General features: G+C 42.9%; 1 long non-coding RNA gene across 2 annotated transcripts; it reads left to right on the forward strand.

Annotated features, from left to right (window-relative positions):
- Positions 1–12: 12 nt before the first annotated feature.
- LOC144820768 (uncharacterized) lies at positions 13–7,014 on the forward strand. Of its 2 annotated transcripts, none has more exons than XR_013607973.1 (4): positions 13–148; positions 2,408–2,604; positions 3,091–4,061; positions 6,695–7,014. It is a non-coding gene; the product is annotated as an uncharacterized LOC144820768 (long non-coding RNA). The 2 variants fall into 2 exon arrangements; XR_013607972.1 differs by having other exon boundaries at positions 19–148; positions 2,405–2,604.
- The last annotated feature ends 1,788 nt before the right edge of the window (positions 7,015–8,802 follow it).

Below are 8,802 nucleotides of genomic sequence, written 5' to 3' on the forward strand. Positions count from 1 at the left end.
TCCGGGAGCGCCGGAAATGACGTCATTGTTCTACGGCAAGAACGAAGACTGCCGGGAGTGCAATGGCCATTAAAGGGACAGATGGATTGCCATCGGTCTATTTATTTTTCCAACTTCACTTCCGTCATCGATTCCAGCGTATACTCAGGTAAGTGCTGCAGCTGTTATAAAAGAGCAGCATCGATCCTCCGCTCTCGGTCCCAGCTGCTCAATTTCCGTCCCAGACCAGCTTCCTCATTTTTCGGAAAGCACGAGTTTTCATTAAGGGGGCAAATTCAGACGCAGCTCCGCTGCATGTGTGTGCTTCGTACGTGTTATAATTAATGCCTGCGTTGCAATGTGTGTGTATTATGTGTGTTTGATGTTTGTCTGTATCAGCCTGCCTGCTTGTTTAATATGCACCTTTTGTGTTTGAGCTTGTGTATGTGTGACGTAGTGCGTGCCTGTGTAAGTTGTGGAAAATAGCAAAAAGCCTAAAAAATGTGTTTTACAGTAAGTTCTTCGCCGTAAGGAAAAATAAATTACTGCCCGTATATTGTAGGTCCCATGTTGGTTCCAAGTGCACCTGCGTGTATTCAAGATTCTCGAACAAATGGAACAGTTTTAGATCTACTGAAAAGTTGTCAATCAAAGAAGGCTAAACACATTTATTTATGTGAATATTGTATATTGTTGAGCATTACTTGTGTCCTTGCACCTTGTAGTGAGCTTTCATTACTAAATGAATGTGTGCTCTATTGTTGAATCCTGGTCACGTTCCCCAAGCTGTGTAGTGAGCAGAGCAGCACATCTTCTAAAACACTGGCAGTTTTCATGGATGCGTTTCAAAGCATAAGGATAAATGCTTCAAATAACTTAGCCGTTGTAATGCTGGTTCCTTATTTTGTTTGCTATTTGTGTAATTGAAAGGGCTGGTTGCCTGTGGCGATTGAGGTTTACGCCCTATTTAGGAACCGTAGTCCGACGCATTCCAACATCTTGCAATATCTACTTTCGCAAAACTGGCTATCATTCTGGTTTCGTTCCATGTGCATGCAATGTTTTTAACTCGTTTGTATATATTATTGAGACGGGGCCAATTACGTATTCCCTGTTTGCGCTAATTTACCTTGACCGCTAAGATCTCTGTACAAATTAAGCAGGTCTTGTTACATCTGCCACTATCGATCCCAGCCATGTAATATCCAGTTACAACCTGACCTACTGCTAATGTACTGAGGCAGAGGGATCGAGCCCTGAGATAAATCACATTAATATTTCCTATTAATTCCAGCTCATTGGGTTTCAATCATGGCCAAGCGGCACTCTGCCCCAGGAGCCTGCGTGTCCTGGTGGCGGTGTTTACACAGCGGGTCTCTGTCGCTCCTCTCTCTGTCTCTGTCTCCATGTCTCCTCTCTCTGTCTCTGTCTCCCTCTCTATGTCTCCCTCTCGCTCTCGCTCTCTCTCTCTGTCTCCCTCTCTCTCTGTCTCCCTCGCTCTCTCTCTCTGTCTCCCTCTCTCTGTCTCTCGCGCTCTGTCTCTCGCTCTCTCTCTCTTTCACGCTCTCTCCCTTCTCGCTTCTAGCATTCAACTGCCTCGGATCATGTGTTAAATATTTATAAGGTGAAAGCACGCACAAGTTGCGGTAACGCGTGCCTTCCCCATTGATTGAGATCTTATAAGAGGTTTCCCCATGCCCTCTTCTCGTTTGAACTGCGGGTACTGCATGTGTCAACAAGGTATGGGATCCCTTTATGTTAAATTGCATCTCTTACCAAACTTACAAACACCTCTGGCCAAACACTTATAAGGTCCCAGAGGGGAGACCTATTGGTTATGCCAATGCTTTTGCTTTATGTATTTGTCATTGTAATGCCTTTTGTTTCATTTATAAAGCCATTACATATTGCACAATTAACGTAAAATACTACTAGCAAAGCTAATATCTTTAGCTTAATAAAAGGTGAAACCTATTGCATTTTTAACGCTTGTCCTTTCATGTTGGGGGTGCCGGTGGGCAGAGGGTAGCAGGCATCTGACTCTATGCATCTGTGGGAATAGGTAACTTGATTTCCCGTCACAAACCCCAGTGTGAAAGTTCACTTATTGATAGTTCTTCTATTTCTCTCATAATGCCTCTACTTTACTATTACTATATGTCCTGAGCAGCAAGACCTAAGCATACACTCTGGCTCTCCAAAAATAAAGTTGATTATTAGGTAATTTCCTCAATGGCCTTCGGTGCATGCCCAAACACTTCTTTGTAGTCCACAATCTAGGCATATTAGATAGAAATTGCACCAGGTCAGTGTACTTTTTGGGGTGCTTTTCTCCAATTAAATCTGTTAATCAGTTTGATATGCTTTGTATTTTACCTCTGAAACTTAAACCACACACAAACTAATTCCGGATTTTTATATCTAGCAGGACATAATCATGGTTTCATTCAACGTCCTGTTTATCACTTGCGATCATTCTGTGTGTGTTCGAAAAGATGGTGACTTCCTGCTTTTGGACAATCCCGGGGAAGTTCTTTGTAAATGGCTGGTCGAAAATGTAGATGAAGCTGTTTGGCCAATCACGAAGAGAGAGATTTTAAAGCCATGATTCTGTTCCATCATCTGGTAAGCACAATAAGTAAACCTTTATAATAAGTTTGCAACTGCAGGATAACGGTACAAATTACCAACCTGTTTCAGTAAAAACCTACATTTGTGATTAATTAATCCAATAATGGACAGTAAAAATGAACATGCATGTCCCCACATCTGCCTTGGATTGCTCTCCAGAGACAAATGTAACACTTGTGAAAAGGACTGAAACGTTTAGCTTGTGGCACTACTATAAGGCAGCCATTTTTGGATAAACTATTTTATTTAGGCAACTTTTTTCAGGAGGTTCAAATTCAGGCGTACAATGTGTACTGTCTATTAAGGAAAACTTATTTACTTGATTATGGATAGATTGTACATTTGTCCTTTGTTATCAATACCTCTTTATTTATATATTCTGGCTAGAGCGTGAAGATATATTGCAAGTGGTCAATGTGTTCTTTTCTGTTTTGAAGTTTATATGTAAATATATTTTTTTTTCTCTTGCTTTTTTTTTAGTGAAGAAACAGTGTCTAATGATTCAGGATATTTTTCAAGAGATAATTGCAAGCTATTCTGGCACAACAGAGGGTCTAAAACAGGTGTTACTTCAAAGGCCACTGGAGAAAAAGCAGATGTTAATGGACTGTGGCAATCGGGGAAGCGCTGGTAGACTTAAGAGGGTGTTACGCGAACTACAAGAAGAAGAAATTGCAAAGAAAAGATGCAAGGACAAAAAAGCCAAGCAGAGTGGACTGAATTATATAAGAGTTGGTAACAAAGCTCATGCTGAAAGCACAACTTCTCAGCCTGGTGGTGCAAGTTCGCGGATGAATTTGCAGAAACTTGAAAACCTGGCCCTTTTAGCAGGGATGGCTAGTGTCCTTCATCAAAAATCCACAACTAAAAATGACGCATCAGACCGTGAAAATGAACTTGTCTTGGAGTCCCTGCTTAAATCCAAATATCAAGGACAAAAACATGCCTCCCTTTCACCACGTCATCCTAGAGTAATCAACACTCATTCTGAAAATATAATGGGGCTATTCTGATGTAATCAATAGCCACCCTGAAGCTGTCATAGGATCATCCAGGAATAATCCACACTCATCCAGAAATTGTCATGGGATCATTCCAGAGTAATCCACTTCCATCCTGGAGCGGTTATAGGATCATCCTGGAATAATTGAGTCATCCTTAAATTAGCTAGAACCCATCCTGGAGTAATTCTCCCTCATCCTGAAGTTGTCAATTAGTATTCGTGGAGTTGTAAAAGTTAATCACTCCCTGCCAGTAGAAGTCATCAGAGCACCAGCCTACTGTAGTTTTTGTGATGAGTCTAGGTTCGTCATCACATTTACATTTTTCGTCCTACAGGCATAATTCAGGATGGCTTGGGATGACTTCCCCAGATAATTGCAGGATTAGCCTGACTCTAATCATCAGATGAGTCCAGAATGACTCCAGGATGATCTTCCTTTTTGACATGGGCTGGTCGCTTTCCTCTTATGCGCCTACGGTGTACTGCATATGTCACCTGCTACTTCCTACCTCTGCAGAACCGCTATTTTATTTTTTCTGGAGAAGAGCAGACCGGTCACGAAGAAAAAACACTTGATCGCAACTTCCTCACATCTGCTAGTGATGAAGTCGCATAATATTTGACGCTATGCTTACCCGTGACCATACAGCGTTTAGCTCTAATCAAAGCCTGTAAACAAGCGCGAACCGCCAAAGAAATAAATTCAAAACAAGCCCAGCCTATTAATATGAGGCGGATAGTGAAATTGGGAGCACGCCAGTAATATTAGCCGGAAAGAACTTGATAGCATGTAAAGTTCAATTTCCAAAGAGGGTTCATAGTTCATAAGCAGGAAACTTTAACATGGCTCCATATGAAGTTATCCTTCATTACAAAAACCCTATATGGGCTGCGTCGCATATGAGTTTTGAACAATTATTCCCCATTCTGCGAAACCCGGAAGTAAAAGTGTTCCCCCGAAAGTATTCCTCATTCTCAGGTCGCATATCGAAACTCTTTCTGTATGGTTAATCCTCATTCGCCTAACCTGCGATCGACCGTTACCTTTCATTCGTTCCCCTTCCAAAGGCCGGCTTGGTCTATATGCGTTTATCCGATCCCCAACTCCCGGCGGGTCACTGATTGTCTATTTTATGAAGTACTTTTATCTGTCTGATGAAATACTTCTTCTACCTGTCTGATTTGTCAGTGGTTATTGTAGTGAAAGCACTCTATTACTACACATTACTACAGTTATCATGCTGTGTTGCATGGAACGTATTCCGCATTTGTAGGTCTAGCTAACCGAGCTGCTTTCAGATGTTTTGTTTTGAATACCTATTGTGTACGACACCAATTCTTATCATGCTCAGTATTGGTTGATTAACACGCCTATCTCGATTGATGTACCTTTATCAAAGGCTTTTTTTCTAGAGCAGTGTTTCCCAAACTGTGGTCCGCGGACCCCCAGGGGTCCTTGACACATTCCAAGGGGGTCCACAGGCAGCAGTTTTAAAAGCACTTCAAAGTTCCTTGTAGCATTAGCAGTTTTCGAGCAACAATAAAAACGTCAAGATAAAACCAATGATTAATGTACCTGCTGCTGGAGAGAGAGAGGAGAGTTTTGTCCAGTGGCATCTTTAACTTATCTAATGTAGCACAGAGGGTTAATATGCCTCCTGCAAAGAACATGCACCATGCATTTAATTAAAAAAAAATGTATGTGCATAGGTCAGGCGGTTACTTACTGCTTTTGTCAGTAACTTAATTTTCTTCCCAGATTGTCGTACCCTGGTGCATAGTAAGGTCTTCATTTACTATTCTTTAAGAGCTACTAAAATTCAATATGTAATGATAACTGTGTTGTAGACTGCACCATTGTTTCCCAAAAACAATTGGGGGAGAGCCTTCCAAAGCCCCCTCTGAAGTGGCAGGATCACTCATTGCACCCTATAGGACTGGTCTGAAAACATTTTCTAGGGCTGCTTTTGGTTTCCAGTCTGGCCCTGGCAGGAGCAGGAGCCTCGTACTGCAAAATAAAACCAGCCATGTAAAAGTTTTTCACTGGGATGCAGCACCAATCTTCCCATTATATTATTTAGTTTTTTGCAAATTCTTTCAATATAAAATTTTAAGAGGGATATTTACAACAGAAGTGGAGGAGCGTGTTGTTAGACTCCTTGGCTTAATGGCACGATCCACCACTTCGGAAACGTAGGGCTGCACCATATTTATAAGAATATGGTGCAGCCCTGCGTTTCCCCCTGCGCTGGCGCTACACTTAGCAGGGTAGCGCCAATGCAGGCACCCTTGCACCATAGTGCAAGTGTGACTGCGTGCAGGGGAAGATCCTCCTTCCCGAACGTAAAAAACTCAAGGCGTTCTGGTTTTTCCATGTGTACTGCATAAGGCAGCACACATGGAAAAAGCAAAATCGAGGAGAAATAAAGCATTTCTCCTCATTTCGCCAAGTTAAGTCCAGGTGTTTCCTGGTTTTAACTTTGGCGCAGCCTCCTATTTACGCTGCCCTTGTAAATAGGAGGCAGCGTTAAAAAAATCAATGGGTGTTGCAGTGGAACGCCCACCGCAACACCCACTGCCCACCTCTTTCACGCTAAGTATTGCATGAAAGGGGGTCTTATTTGCAAAGCAGTGTTAAGCCACAGTATGTGGATCAACGCTGCCTTGTACATAAGGCGAAGCCCATATCGCCATGGGAACATCGCAAAAAATGACGTTCCCATGGGGATAGGGGCTTGTAAATTTGCCCCAAAAAAGGTTAGTAATTCGAGTTTTTCTTTTGTGTACACCTGTGTTTATTTTGTTCGAATTAATGTTGAAATTTAAATCCTACAAATTGCTTGGGGGTCCCCGGCTTCCGGTGGTGACTCAATTGGGGTCCCCAGGAGTCAAAAGTTTGGGAACCACTGATCTAGAGCGTAGATTCTGCCTGTTGCTTACCATTGCCCTTGTGGTTTGTAACTCACATGTTTTGGCTTTCTATTAGTTGGCTTTATTTGCTTTAGGCTGTCCAGCTCCAGTTATCCCTTCCGTGTACAACGCTTGTTTTCTATATTATTCCATGAACTCACTTTCTGTCAGCAAACCTTTATTTCTTCTTACCTTGGAACATTTGCTGTGCTTTTAAACACAAAAGTCAAATGTCGGGCTGTCTATTCCAGGGAGCTTGGTGTTTATTTTTCTTTCTCTGACTTCAAAGTGAAAGCATGTATATGACGATCATTCTGGCTACTCGAAGTCTGCTTGAGTGGTGCTGTACACTGTTATTTGTTTTTTCAAACACACAACAAAATTTGGATGTCAGTACATAGGGTAATGATATTTCCACACAGTTTAGTTTGTGCAGTGTATACTTTCATCAGTAAAACCGAATGTGAGTGCAAATTAAATGGTCATTTCAATTGATGTGTTGTCTGTAATGTCCACGTTACCCCCACTCCCCTCTACTCCGCACCACTCCACAATGTGTCACTGCTCTCTTATCTGCACTGCTCCATTCTACACCTCTCTACTCTTAACCACTCCAATTTATGCCAATGCCCCTGCCCCAAACTACTCTACTATGCACCACTGCTCTCTATGCTACCCTACTCTGCAACACTGCGCTCTACCCTTCCACTGTACGTCAGTGCACTTCATGCTAGTCCCCTCTTTGCCACGTTAATCTGCACTTCACTCTACTCTGAAACAATCTACTCTACGTTACTGCACTCTACGCCATTGTACTCTGTCACTGCACTGTATGCCACAGTACTGTACTGTACTCTGCATCACTGCTCTCTATGCCACTCTACTCTGCACCACTGCACTTTATGTGAATGCACTCCACATCACTCTACTATATACAACTGCACTCTATCGCAGTATACTCTGATACTTTGTACTCTTTGGCACTCTACTCTGTGTCACTGCACTCTTCACCACTGAACTCTGTCACTTTGCTCTGCATCGCTCAACTCTACACCATTCAACTCTAAGCCATTGTAATCTTCTCTGCACCACTGAACTTTACAACACTCTACTCTATACCACTGCACTATACGACTTTTCACTGTATTCTAAAACCATCTACTGTTTCACTGCAGTCTACATGTTAGACATGGCACCATTGGCGTGGGTCTCCCTTCCATTTTTGCTGTTGCCTCATGTATTTTTGCTGGTGTTAGATGCTTTGGGCACTGTGCCACTGCTATTCAGTGCCACAGTGCAAGTGCTCCCTATTGTAAATTGATGTATTAATCTGTGGTTCCATGTTTGGCTATTTGGTTTACTTGTCAGACCCTAGTCTAGTGCACGAATGTGCCCAGGGCGTGTAAATCCAAATGCTGTTGGTGGGCCTGCAGCACTGGTTGTGCTACCACAGAAGCAGCCTTGTAAAATGTGTCTAAGGTCTGCCATTGCAGAGCCTGCGTGCAGTCTGGTACTGTCATGCTGAATGGGCAAGTGCACCCACTTGCCAGTCCCTAAACCTTCCGTTTTCTTCATATCAGTCACCCCTATGGTAGGCCCATGGGCAGGGTGCATTGTAAGTATAAGGTAGGACAAGCTCTGATGTGTGTGGCATGTCCTAATAGTAAATTACAGCCATTTTCGTTTTTCACTATTGCAAGACTACCTGTTCTCCATAGGTCAGAATGGGCGGTTCGAGTTATTACATGTTATAATCCTAACTGTCTCAGAGAACATGGTAGAAATTAGAGTTTAGTATGCCTGAACTCAGAATAATAAAATACATCTTTTCGTGAAGTTGGTTTTAATATTCTGTGTTTAGAAAGTAGGTATTTGCTTGTCTAACCATTCAAACCTGCCTCTGCTAGGTTGTATATTCCTATGTCTGGTTCTGTGAGTGAGAATGCTGGGGAATTCCAGGAGACAGGCTGAGTCACCCGGTGGTGGATAGAGCGATCTGCATCTAGATGGTTGGGAGGAGTTGCACCTGAACCTTGAATAGGGCTGTGCCTGCCTTCCACAATGCTCGCTCCACCTCCTGGGGAGCGGCTAATGTCTCTGCCCTGCACACTGAAAGAAGAGAAGGAGTCCTGTAAACAAAGTGCTCAAGGACTGTACTTGCCTTCCACAATGCTGGCTCCACCTCCTGTGGGGCGTCTGATGTGCATGCCCTGCACTGAGAAAGGAAAGGAGAAGTCTGGTAAACAGAATGCTTCAGAACTGGTTTGGATTGGGCAAAG

The sequence above is a fragment of the Lissotriton helveticus genome, chromosome 1_1 (assembly GCF_964261635.1).
Source record: "Lissotriton helveticus chromosome 1_1, aLisHel1.1, whole genome shotgun sequence".
In the NCBI taxonomy this organism is placed as follows: Eukaryota; Metazoa; Chordata; class Amphibia; order Caudata; family Salamandridae; genus Lissotriton; species Lissotriton helveticus.